The sequence below is a fragment of the Sipha flava genome, unplaced genomic scaffold (assembly GCF_003268045.1).
Source record: "Sipha flava isolate LNK unplaced genomic scaffold, YSA_version1 85_pilon_pilon, whole genome shotgun sequence".
Taxonomy (NCBI): Eukaryota; Metazoa; Arthropoda; class Insecta; order Hemiptera; family Aphididae; genus Sipha; species Sipha flava.
This window is the reverse complement of record NW_020273627.1, coordinates 524,557-537,694: the sequence shown is the minus strand read 5'-3', so window position 1 is coordinate 537,694 and position 13,138 is coordinate 524,557. Positions and strand designations below refer to the sequence as shown.

The 13,138-nt window shown below is 31.7% G+C and overlaps 1 protein-coding gene across 1 annotated transcript in view; it reads left to right on the top strand.

Annotated features, from left to right (window-relative positions):
* Positions 1-13,138, top strand: part of LOC112693339 — a 58,024-nt gene that overhangs the window by 30,787 nt on the left and 14,099 nt on the right. The gene's annotated exons all lie outside the window — the stretch shown is intronic.

Genomic DNA, 13,138 nt, shown 5'->3' with positions numbered 1-13,138 from the left:
ATTATATATAAATACTGCTTAATTGTACACAACATTACTACCATAAATATTAAAGACCTAAGTACCTATTGATAATAATGATTATAATTGAGTCTTCATAGATATTATTACAAATATGAAATATTGACCAAAAAATCAAATTTTTTGAAAATATCTTTTTTTTATCTAGATAAAAATGAAATTATCTTTTATCTTTATCTAGATGAATTTGGACATATTATCTTTCATCTTTATCTAAATAAATGTTGTATTAACTATTCCCAACACTGCGAAGTACCGTCTAAATACACGTTTACGTTTTTGAAATGTTATTCCACGTAAGTGCTTTTGGAAGTTCCGGAAGCTATGAAAATCATTTTACAGCCAAAAAATGATTTTTTTTTTTATTAACGAAAACCTCTTGTTTTCATTAAATATTTTGTTGTGTACAGAGAGTTTTGTTTAATAGGAAATTAGGTATTGTACACGCGATGTACGCTCGTGCGTGTATAATATGCGCGCGGAGCATCCCGGTCTTCCGCACAACTGATGCTCTTGTTACACCGGAACTGCGGTCCTCCGACTCGACCTTGGTCTTCCGCGGTATATTGCACTGGTATATACAGTAAAAAATTCGTTTGTTATATTACGAATATTGTACAGGTAATGCGAATCACGAGTTTAGCGGCACACACATTATCGAATGACGTTAAATTCCAATACCGTTTTTCGGATGTTTTGAATTATGTCCGTAGCCCATATACGCGCTGGAATATACAATGCACGTCTCGTCTTATCGTGTACAAACACATGGCAGATGGTGGATTTCGTGTACGCGCCGGGTTTACATATTATTGTACCGTAACACACCGATGTTTAATGCATGAGGAGGAGTACGAGCAGCGCATACATCTCCGAAACGAAACAAGGATAGTTGTTCAAGCCATTGGTTACGCGTTACATTATAATATTTGTACCCGTTGAATTCGTAACGTCTTGAGTAGACGTCTGTCTGAACTAACGAGTTAATTATTAGATTTTGTCAATCCTATCAGGATCCTATCAAGACGTTAATGGGTTGGTACAATTTATAATATACCAATAAAAAAAAAAAAAAATGTATTGGTTTTTCAAGGACTGCGACCACCTAAACAATTGTGTTTTTTTTTTTGTGATAGTCGTTCGTTTTCGTTTGGTCGGTGATTGTAGCATTCGAGTTAAATAAATAATAGGTACATATTGTGCAAGATATATGATGCATGAAATGAAAAAGTTATTTTTCTCTAATGCGAATAGTGGACGAGCCTTCGTTCTCCGCGAGTAATTCAAATAGGTCGTGTAACAACGATGCAGTGTACCAAACGGTTTTAGTACTTATTTTTCTATTTTAATATTTATAACATCATTCTTAAACACTATCACATTCAATAAACCAGTCATTAGAAAGATATATCTTCTTAATACACATAATATAAAAACGTAATATATTATTAAATGGAAACAAGATGGAAAATACAGTTAATGCCTATGATGTAGGACATAATAATACGGTATGGTATATACTATATTACTTGTAATCTTATTGTTATTAATTCGTAATATATTTTATAATAATATACGTTTAATATAATTATGCTTTGTAATATTCGATCTTTTTATTGTAAAACTTGACCAAATATCAATCGTGACGGCACGATTTTTATATTCCTATAATTTATTGTACATCGGAGAACTAAAAAAATTTAAGATCTTGGGCAATGTTAATGTAGTTGTAGTTTATATTTATATACTTTTGTACAAAAAAAAAAAAAAAAATGTACTAGTTTAATTTACTATAACACTTGGTACACTTACCTACTAATTTAGTTTCAGTGGACCATAAAAATATTATTTTACTTAATAATATCTTTTTGGTATTTCTCGGGCGATTTTATTTTAAAATATTATGATTTATGTATTTAAATTTTTCAAACGTTTTAAATATTTCAATTAGTTGCTTATAACATTTACTCAAGTGTTTCAAATATTGAGTGCATTTTAAAAAACATCGGTTAGCTATTAAGAACATTTTTTTATTAGATTGATTTTATTTCATCTTTCTTAAAAATTAAATAGCTTCAGTTCTAAATGTTATACATTACAAGTCTTACCATTATAACTTAAACTTATTAAAAGAGTATGGTTTTATAATTACATTTCGATGTTGTAATACTTCATTAAATTGTTATTTAAAATACTATTGAATATAAGTTTGTTGATAATGTGTTTTAAAAACGCTAACATTTATAATGAATAATATTATATAAGTTAAAAAACGTAATTATATTATCGTCTTTCAATTATTATCGAACAGAGAAGTTTATTGCCATTTTAAACAATCATTGTTACTGAAAGTTTGTACATTTTAAATATTTGTAATACTTAATTATCAGAACAATACAAATTATTAAATAATAATTGATGAATGATCATAATTTTATTAAACACATTCAAAATTTCCGGCAATGAAGATAATATAATACATTAAATGGTAACTAGTTATACAAACATTTCTTATATAATTAAATTAAAGTAGGTGTTGAAGTATTACGCAGTGCACATGTATATGTATGATTTGAAAAGCATAAAAAAATTGTATTGTTTTTAAAAAAATAATACTAGTATAATTTGTATATATTAATATTTGATTTTACTAACACTACGATTTTACTAATACTACGCAATTCTTGTGACAATAGACCCACATGTAATATCATTACATTAAATTTAATATTTATGTATTTAAGATATCATTAAATAATCGTAAAAATCTATTATTTGATCGCATACAACTATAATGATATTTACCCAAGGCCACGTAAACTTAACCGAATCTTTTTACTACTATTTTTTGATTGGGTGACAAGAAATCAGAAACCATTTGAATTACAATTATTATCATTCGATTACGAAACGCATACATATAACAACGAAATACTTCTCCGTTATGGCCATCCTTAGAAATAATGATTTGGAACTATTGTAAACTGTAGTCGTACATGACAACTTACTGCTCGGTTGCTATACAAAATTGTACGTTTAGTTCAACATTCGATTCACATCGAGTTACGGCATAATAACATATTATTATGTAGTATGTTTAACGATTATATAAATTGATAAGATTTATTTTGTATATGAATATATAACGGTTCACATTAAAATCTAAATTCCGTTTATGTTTCCTCTATATTATGCCCATTAATAGCGGCTCAAAATTTTAACTGTCATGGCTATAAATTAAAACGCGTTTTATCCATACACAGTTATTTTTGCGGAAAATATTATGTAAAGTGAATATTTTGCATAGTACATTATATTCGATTGTTTATAAAATCGACAAAAAACGAAGTAATTCCTGTACTATACTACAGTAAAATACACTCACTGAAAAAAACAATAAACATCGGTTACGAAATTAGTTGTATTTGGTTGCCAACGTATATTTAACCGCATATCTTACCTGTTATAACAGTATACTTTGTTTCTTATTTACTATTAAACCATTGCGTGGTAGATATTTACTGTTGTGTAAAATTTCTTCTAAATTATTGAACAATATAATATGTATATGCGAATGTTGTTAACTACATTTATTATTAATGAATAGTATAAGCCTTGTAAGAATTAAATGTTTATCATTTCATGTAATTTAATGAAATAAAGATATGAAAAAGTTAATTTCATTTTTTATTTGATCAAAACTGTATATATTTTAAATATTTGTAAGATATAAAAAAGTAATAATATTAAAGGAATACATTTATTATTAAATTTTTAATATAATTGTCCAAAGATTATTTTTCTTTCACATCAAAATAAATTTATATTCTTATTAGATCGCAATCATAGTTTCTTTCTTCTTTTGATTTACTACAGGTCATTTAGACACAATGCTACAACAACCCACTGCCTCCATTCTTCCGTATCTTTAGTAATTTCTGCCTGCCTTACGCTCAATAATCATAAAGTCGTCTTGTATTCTGTCAACCCACCTTTATCTAGGCCATTCTCTGGGTCTTATAGTGTTCGATTTCCATTTTGTTATCTGTTTAAATTTTCTTTCTCACTTCAATACATGTCTATACATACTTACATATGTTTATATTTTTTAAGGTTCCAAAAATGTAGGATTCATCATAACGTTTCTTCATTAATTCTTTATTGCTTCTTATTTCATATTCTCCTCCTTTGTTTTTTTTCGGATGGAAGATTAAATTCAATATCTTTCAAACCCTTTTAGTTTTATTTCATCCGATTTTATCTTGGATTGTAGTTCGCTTTAACTTTATGAAATTTTCTTTAAATTTATTGAGAATTCGAGAAAAACCACTCGATCAAAATACATAATAGAACTTTAATTCATATGACTGAAAGTCACAAATCGATATTATATTGATAGACATTTACGAAAAACGGCCATACACAATAATTTCAAAACCGTTCTATCATGTACATTGTTTTATATTTTGTAAATTAAAAACCACATTTTTTAAAAACATTGAGCAAAATAAAAGCTGTTAACTAATATTTTTGCTAGATAAATCTGAACTAATAATATTCATGTTAGTTTTTAGATTTAGATTTTAGGTGTTAAAATGTATGTTAATATCGTAGGTGCACTGTTCTTATAACATATATAATATTCCTAAGACCATGTTAACACACATTAGTTTATAGTAGTGTAAACAATGTCACAATTATTAATCTATTAACGCGTGCATGGAGTTTATAACTGAATAACAATTAACTATCGCAAGAAATATAATATTGACGAGTCCAAATAAGGAGAATGCTTTTCGTTATGCGACCTCTATTTTGTCACCTTATTGGCATACGTATCTGGTATACACTGTAGAACGCCGTGTTTGAAGTAGATATGTTTCAAGCCATTTTCAAGCCGATTTTCTTTCGTCCAAATATATAGTAATTGTTGTTACCATGATTTATTTTTTTCGTTTCGCGAGTATTTTAACTAGTGACTCTGTGTGCCATATGAAACGGCATATTGTTGAATCGTAAAACTGTATACTCAAATATATTATAATACATAATAATATACATCACAGTAATATGTAATGTAATACGACAGTAACTAGGACGAGAAATCGCTTCTACGTGCTGCAATGTGTGAACTCAGTTATAACAAAACGTATACAATAATGTATTATTCGATAATATATTTTTCACAATTAGTAACGGCGGTCGAAAATCGGATGATAAAAGTTTTTTCAAGTTTCAATCGATAGAAATCAGTATTATTATAACGTTAACGGTTTATAAACATTCCATTATATTATTCATTTTCCATTATTGCTATAATATCGTTATATTTAGCAAGAAGTTTGTTTTGAGTAACACTGATTGAGTTCGAATTCAAAAATTCAAATTATACATAGGTAATATATGTGCTGCCACCGAAAATGCGTAAGCTCAAAATGCTAGAGGGTAATGTAATTTACATAAATTCACCCTTTTTAACCGTCAGGTTAACGAAAACTGGTAATCCATATAATATGTACTTATAAATTTAAATTGATTAAGTATATATATTTTTTTATTAAATATCTACCACGCTCGGGTGTACGGTTTCTTGTTATTATAACCTCACGTGTATTATTATGTCCCCGTATAGTACCCGACAAGCGTGTCATTGAATTCTCTTCTTGAGTATTTTTCTCACCGTACGTTAGCTGTTATAAAATTGAGTCGGAATACGCCGTGATCTGGTTGCCCGAGCATCCAACCAGTGCGCACTATTGCCTCAGGGGTCAAAATATTGACTTACCGTGTTTCCCAATCGTGTACATGATAGGTACTTTAACATTATTACAAGATTATACGGGTTAGTAACTTATTACATCATATGGTTCGCTTGTGTAGGAAATTTGTGAGTAAAATGGATTGCACTACGACAGTGATTTCCGTTTCAAGTATGTGTTTATGTACTTTTATCAATTTCGTGGACAGGTCATGGTTACGCGAAATTGCAGTTTTTCAGTATTATCGTTAGGCCGCCACAACAAATTAGAGGTGTCACTACGCCATCAGTACAATTCAAAACCATTATTTCGAACGGGTAAAATATTTTCACGGGCTGTTTAAAACAAAAACTTTTTCGAATGGATAACTATAATGATATGAACATTTGACATCTGAAACGTAACTGCAGTCGATTGTAAGATATATACGTTGAAGCGATGAAACATTTTGAACAGGTATATTATGTTCTGCGCATTTGAATTTTTCTTATGTATCATGTGATTTATGGCACGCACATTATGCGGTTGTTGTACTTTTACATTTTATCTTATCAATCATAAAAATATAAAAAATAAATATAAAGATACATTGAATAATAATTATAATAATAATAAATAAGACATAATATGTAAATATATGTAGATAAATGCCGAGTTAATAGGATATACAGCGCTAAAATGACAGTTAATAGTATGTTATATTTACGCCAAACAGTGCCCGCTGAATTATGTTGACTTAAATTATCTATTTGTTCTCTATCAGAGGGGGAAAAAAATTAATTTATTTGACGGGTTGTATTTTGTATAATTTTATGTTTCGTATTGTTAAACAATATTCCAATCACGTGTAGTATGATGCATATCGATGTGGACAAAAAAATTTGTAATTATACTATTAGTGCGGATGGCGATGGTGAGAAATATTGTTAAACATGTACGTATAATATTAATTTTTAGGCCAGTTACACAAGTTACGTGTAACCACGTTCTGCCAAGGCGTTTTATTTTATCGACAACGGATCTTGATCTTGAAAATTAGGTCATACGTATTACAATTATTATTGTTACGACTGCAGAGTAGTAAAATATAACAATTCGAATTTCACAAACTATATCAAAGATAAAAATAAAATTATAGCTACGACAATATAATAGGCGAAATACTGGTAAAATATCAAAAATTTCGATTTATTTTTGTATTCAAAGTATTGTCGTTGTAGAACGTCAAAACCAAGTGTTTAAAAATTAAATAATATCCAAATTAATTTATTGATAATAATGAACGTTTGTGTATAATCCGTAGGGGCATTGGTTCAATATAATTCTTACAAGTCGTGCAGTCTCAAGACAAATTCAAAATTAATACGATTACACTTTCTACATTACTCAAAAGTAGATTTAAGGATTCGCAATAATTGTTCAAATTCTATTATACCTCATTTAATGCTCTTATAGACTTACAAATACCAAGATAAATTTTTATTTAGTGATTTTTTTTTCACGGTGATAGCATTTTTAAATATTATAGCTTATGAAAAAATCGATACCATCCACCGTCAAGATATCATTGTATATTCATATTTTATAAGCGATGTATATTTTAATTGTTTTGTGTTATATAGTATACCCTATTAACATTTAACTTATTCGAAAACATTGAATACGGATTTATGTAAACCGATATAATTTCAGATTTTTAATTCACTATGAGCCGTATTCGAGGATTTCCCATAGTGATCCATCGTAATTACATGGCGGTAGTATCTATTACTACGAAGAAATAATTAAAAAATATTATATAATGCTTATAGGATTCATTCAAACGTTGAAAGGCTAATTAATACTTATACGCCTTCATCCGAATGACCAAATATTGCGAATAAATACAATTTTAATTAACGTTACGGATTACTGTTTTACTAAGTTTTCCGTTAAAATGTAATTATCATTTTAAAATTAATGTTCATTGTACAATTGCGTAAGATATTGCATAGACATTTCTGCGTCCATGTTATTACCGACGAAACGATTTAATAAGGAGTTAACTTAATCAAAGCAGACCGCGTAGATATTCAGCTCCGGTGTACCGCTTTGCAATTTCAAATCTCGAGGCCACGATCGTAACGTACGCACTGAATAATGTGCCGTAAATAGCGCAGTACAACAATGTGTTTGTTATTGGTTTTCTGTTCTAGAACATTTTTTTTTTTTTTTTGTACTACAAATTATTTCCGTTAAATGTACACCGGAGGTTTAATTGCATCTCTCGCGGAAATATTTGTCCGATTTATATCACTATACACTTCTATAGCGATCACGTTTTCACAGATAGAAAACACTTCTCGTAAAAACGTTTGTTTTTCCCCGGCGATCGGTGAAAAAGTATTCCATCTCGGCACATATACTACTTCGGCTTCGACGGAAGAACATGAAATCATTCGTTTCAACGAGTTCCGTCAGCCTCCGCCCGTACGTGTCCAATAATTGTCACGCGCATAACAATTTTCGTGTCCGCGCTATAACGTTCCATCGATCGTTGGCGACGGTTACGTCAACTCTCATGACTAACAAACTGCAGCAGGTGCGCGAGCGTATTGTAATGTCTAACTAAAAAAAATTGTTCGTCAGAGTTTTACGTGGGCCTTCGTGAAAAATCGAAAAACAAATTCATACGAGGTTATGTAATTACTGGTAGAATTTATTACAATTATCGTTGTAGAGTTGTATAACGTTATTGTAAACAATACGAAACGACCGCAACCGGAGTATTGTTACATTGCGTCTCGCGTGTAACGGACGACGTAGCTACTTCTTTTAATACCGCGCTGTGCGTACAAATCGAAAACTTCTCGTAACAATAAGTTATGTATCAGCAAATGTACATTATACGTGTTATCTTGCGATCGATGGAAATCGAGATGAAACCGTATCTGCGCGTAAACTTTAGACAAAACCGTTCACCGTGTTTAAGCCCGTGGAGTGAGTCCACGGAATCGGTTTTCGCTGGCAGTTCGCGCAGCCGTACGTTTAGATTAGCTAAACGGTCCACGTGGGATTGAAAAACATTCGAATATCGAAGGTAATGTTCAGGTTATTAACACGTTCGGGTACCGTAGTAAACGTGTAAACGTGTGCACGCGAATAATATTATTTACCATTAAAATTAAAATCAAAACGGCCCACGCGGTCGTTTTACGTGATTTAATTCCGTAATGTTGATGCTGTACTCAACAAGTGATCAGGCGGTGTAGAAAAACAAAAACAAAATGTTAAATGTAATTTTTAAAACTTGTGTACCGGGACTGTTACACGTTCCGATACTGGGCTTATTTTAACGTGCGTTTGAACACATTTTGTGTAACTTTAAACGAAAAATGCGCAGTTGTAAATACTATCTATAAATAAAGTTTCTCACATAATATATTGTAGTTACAGACTTCGTGGCCGAGTACATGTCCGTCAATCATCAGATAAGGTTTATTAAGACTGTGTTATTATTATTATTATTGTTTTATTATTACAATATTATTGCACGACCACAGCGGGTTTCATAATCATACTCAGGGAGTAATATTTTTGAGGGTATGGGGAGGGGGTTGAGTTTAAAGTTTTGCACACCTCTAAAATACCCTATAAATAAGCCCTGGTCCGATGTACGATTGCGTGCGTGTAACGAACCACTCAGCCGGTCTGACCGTAACGGATGATGAAAATAATAATAAATACGTCTGTTCCTAGTTTCGTCGTCGCTTACCCACCCACCCGTGTACGCCTACAAACTATTTCGTCCGTTTTAACGCTGGTACACCGTCGGTCGCACGAAATCCTCACAGTGCGCGACAAAGCGGTACGTCGACGCAACCAGAACGGGCACGCGTTTTTCACTCGTCTTCAAAGAGTCGATTTATTAACGACTCGGCGCTATTATAATAGGGTACGCGCACGTACTCGAACGCACGCGCGCACTGCACTGGGCGACGACGGATAAAATTATTTGAGTTCGTCTTTTGTCCGTCGACGTGTGAGCGTTTGTGATTAATGTACGGCCGGCCGACGACCGCGCGTTTCCACATTAGGACTACGGTGCACCTGTAACGCTATTACGCTGTTTTATGCACAACCGTTGGAGACGTGTAAAGAAAGTATAAGAATAAAAATCTAAAACAATAATCCATAATAAAATATGTAAGAATCATCGGCCGGTACAGACGGATCGTGCTCGTGCATCCGTTTATCACACGTTTTTTTGTCGGTCCCTACATCGGCGTGCTGTCGTCAGCGTTTTCCGTACAATCCTTTTTCGTTCTTCCTCCCTTCTCCACATTCTGGTCGATCTACGGTGGTTCGATTTTGACCGACATCGTCGGCGCAGGTCATTTTTCTTCTCTTCGTAAACAACACCCGGTGGGGCCCGAACGAGGACGGTTTGGCATCTGATCGCGTGTGATAAACGCTACAGCACGTCGTATTATACGGTTATGAATATTGTTTTGTGTACACAAACAACTGCACCACGAGTCGCTCGCTCACGCGAACCCGTACAAGACGAAATTTAATTTCACGCGTTCGTTATTGGTCAGCTTTTTCCATCTTCTCTCTCTCTCTCTCTCTCTTTCTCTCTCTCTATCTTCTGTAATATCACAAGTGTGCATAATATGATCTTCTAATACTTTATCTACATAATATTTTTTTCCCTTTCGTCAGTCCCGTTAAAATGTCCGTATCATTTTTTTTTTTTTTTTGGTTCTGTTATTATTTTGACATCCGAAACAAATTTTTTCTCGTACATTTACCAACGTATTATAGAGCAAACATGAATACTGTATATTATATGTATATTAGTATATACTATATATATATTATTGTTTTCGGTACATTAATATGAAACAAATGATTTATACACACGTACACGCGAATGTTAACCGTTTCGTCCGTTACGTTCGGTGTGCTATACGCTACGTGTACGTTTTTAGTTGCATGTACGAACCGGGACTTAGGACTAATAATAGGGAGGAGGGAAAAGATGATTTCGAGAGGTCCCTGAGGCGTCTAACAAGTTTAACCCTAGGGCAACTTTCCCGATTACTCGCCCCCTTGTCTATGTATCTCTCTTCGAATACGAACGGCTATCATTTGCACACGCGGGTGGTGCTGTCGTTAATTAAAATAATGATATTGAGCGAACGCGGCGGGCGAGAACCTGAGATTAATAATAATAACGACGAATATCTGAGAAAATAACCCTTTAGGTGGATAGTGGTATATATTTATCACTTTCTCGTGCGCTCGTGTTCGCGTTATTATAATTCTTATAAATTATAATTATTTTATACGTGTTTATGATGATATTAGAAGTCCATCTCTACGGGTTTTTTATATAAACTAGGTATATTGTACATATATAATCAACGGAGACAGAGATAATACGAGAGAGCTAAAGCAAGGGAAAAGGAAATATAAAACGTTATGATACTAAATGAGAATTTCGCGATAAATTTAGATAAGTAGACGGCACGCGGCATATGAATACCATGTTCATACGATACTTGTAGAAAGGAAACGTTTAATATTTAATAAGAGGCAATTTACCTAGCGCACATCATGTGACATGTACATTGCACAACGGACACGAGATGAAACGTAAATTCTTTATAATATTAACTGAAATATTAACCGTTTTGTGTACCGATATTCGACGCGTGGTTCAAAACGAAAATAAAAATAACAGTTGTGTACATAATAATCACAAATCAAATCCAAACAAGCGTGTACGGTTAGAAAACGGTTTCCAAATGTTCACTCAGGACGTTAAATTTTACTCCTAGAACACAGACTACTCGTTTATAATAATACAGCGACGCACGTCTACGATACAATTCATGTTAATATAATGGTACATCTAGTAAAATCATCCTTACGTGTTTATATTATCTTGACGTGTTCTATAAATCCTAGTAATTGCATATTTATTCGGATCGCATGTGTGAAACTTGCCGAATATTTACACTGCACGTTTGGAGATTTTCGTCTGCCAATCTAATCTAATAATCCATAAAATCTTCACGCAGTAAATTTCATCGGAATTTCATAATAATTATTATTGCGGTCCATTTGAGTCTCACGTCTATCTGAGAAAAAAAGCAATAAATATCGTATTAGTTTAAATTTTTTTCATTATTATTTAATACTTCGTATTCTAGTGGTTGGAGACGCAACAACACATATGATTTTTTTGGGACATTTTTTTATTGATTTTTTTATGGGCATATCTACTTTTGGTACTTTATCGACTTAACAATTGTTCAATAGTATTATAGATGCATAGAGGCACTGTAATATATTAAATATTATGTAGGTTATAAAAAAACTATGTACCTACTTGTTGATACTATAATTAAAACGATAACGTTTCCATTTATCAAGATATGAAAATATTTTTATAACCTTATATGTATTTATTAGTTATACTGAACAATGTTTTTTTTTTTTTTTTTTAAATAATAACGAGGCATAAATTAAGTAATTTATATAATTATTGTTACAGTGTTATCATCAAATTAAAAAAAAAAAAAAAACAATCAATGACACTATCGGTACTCATGCAAAACAACCTTTTCCGGTTTGACAATACTTTACAAAATTACTAAATGTTGACTTATTAACACAAAGACATAAAAACGATTGTTAACTTGTATCAGTGAAGACTAATTAGTGCCTCTAAAACGTGCAGAGCGTGTGAATACCTACCATTTATGTCATATCCATTGGCATTCAAATAATTTTCAACGATTTTTTTTGTTCTATGTCTTACTCGCACGCAAATAACATTAAACATAAAAATACACTCAATAACTCAGTTTACTCTATATTAACGACTGCGTTGATCAGTATAAATAATAAATATATGTATAGGAATTACCTTTTAGAGAGAAAAGAATTCTAGAATATTACCTTTTTATTAACTTATATTTTTCTTCAGCAGTCGCTAAATTATTAATAAGTTGGACCTGATTTTGGAATTGAAAGTATCGACTGCCTTGTGCTTATAGTTAGCTAACAGCACTATAGCTGTGGTAATAAAATTTCATACCTAGTTAATTAAAGAAATTACACAGTATTGTAATAATATCTTTACGAGTTTCGCATACGCGTAAACCGTAAGTGTAAAGTTTCCAAGAATAAATAAAAACCACTTGATAACTAAATATTTACTATTTTTACTCTATAATGATGTAGTTATAAAAAAATTAATATTACAATCGATAGTATACGTGTCAAAAATGTACTTTTACAGTTATAAGTAGTACGTAGGTGTGTGTGTGTGTGTGTGTGTGTGTGTGTGTGTGTGTGTGTGTGTG